The 1401-nt window shown below is 45.4% G+C and overlaps 1 pseudogene; it reads left to right on the forward strand.

Annotated features, from left to right (window-relative positions):
- The first annotated feature begins 206 nt into the window (after positions 1-206).
- On the forward strand, positions 207-865 carry LOC132421940 (golgin subfamily A member 7 pseudogene; annotated as a pseudogene).
- The last annotated feature ends 536 nt before the right edge of the window (positions 866-1401 follow it).

Consider the following 1401-nt stretch of genomic DNA (forward strand, 5'->3'; position numbering starts at 1 on the left):
AGTGAGGAAGCCAAAAATAATTTAAATGAATCCAAATTTAACTTAAAACAATTAAATCTATATGAAGGGATGAATAAAGCAGTGGAGGTGTAGGCGGTGCGACAGCCGCTGGAGGGCAGCGGAGGCGGGTTCGTGTTTCCCGGGCCGAACGGGTCTCTGGGGTGCGCGGGGCCGGGCCCGGGAGCGCGGCCCGTCCTGTCCTCGCCATGAGGCCGCAGCAGGCGCCAGTGTCCTGGAAGGTTTTCATTCAGTGAGACTACAGCAGTGGCACCCGCTGCCAGTTCCAGGCCAAAGTTCCCCGCGGAGCTGGAGAATCGGATGGATAGGCAACAATTCGAAGAAACAGTTCGAGCTCTAAATAACCTTTATGCTGAAGCAGAGAAGCTCGGGGGCCAGTCCTATCTTGAAGGCTGCCTGTCTTGTCTAACAGCGTACACCATCTTCTTGTGCATGGAAACTCACTACCAGAAGGTTCTGAAGAAAGTCTCCAAATACATTCAAGAGCAGAATGAGAAGATCTATGCTCCCCAAGGCCTCCTCCTGACAGATCCCATGTAGAGAGGACTTCGAGTTATTGAAATTACTATTTATAAAGACAGAGGCATGAGTAGTGGAAGATAAACCATAGGATTAAAGGCCCGCCTCCAGCTGGGACCCTCACCTGTGCACCGGCCGACCGCAGAGTGTACCCCACCTCCTCTCCAGAGCATCATTCCTTCGTATCTGCTGCCAGAGCCACGGTGCCATTCACTCCAAGGACTGACTTTGTAAAATTCCACACCTGGAGCGACCTCTAGTCACTCAGCATCCACTTTGTGTCTCCAAATTGTGTAGGACTCTGTAATCTTTTGATTAGTTTTTGAGAAAACGCAATGAAGCATTTCACTTTTTTTTATTCAAAGCCATTAATAAAACATGCAGTTGGTCAGCCCAACACAGTTTATTTCTTACCTGCCACCAGTGCCAGTGGTTCTCGTCATTCCTTGGGCTTCAGCAAAGTCGTAAACTAGCCAGTGCTCAGTCTTACTCCCCCAAATTCATAAAATGTTTTTCTCCAGGATTTTGGTGAAGGGTGGGCTGTGTCTGGTTTTGCTAATGCATCTCCCAGATTTCAGAGAATTACCAGTTTTGCCATGACTCAAAGCTTAAGGATCAAGTTCTGCTGTTCAATTTCTCAAACCAAAGCTCATTGGAAAAATAATGTATAATGTTACTTGTTTTATTATAGCAATTCCTGATTAAAGCAGTATTTAATGCAATTTCCAGGTTTTTGTTTTTTGGGTTTTTTTTTTGAGAATTCTGTTATTACTGCATTACCTTGAATATTGGGAAGATGTGGTATGTGTTGCTTGTTCCTTATAAAAATAAGTAAGCACAATAAAGTGGATGCTAAACCATCAA

Source organism: Delphinus delphis, chromosome 3, assembly GCF_949987515.2.
Source record: "Delphinus delphis chromosome 3, mDelDel1.2, whole genome shotgun sequence".
Taxonomy (NCBI): Eukaryota; Metazoa; Chordata; class Mammalia; order Artiodactyla; family Delphinidae; genus Delphinus; species Delphinus delphis.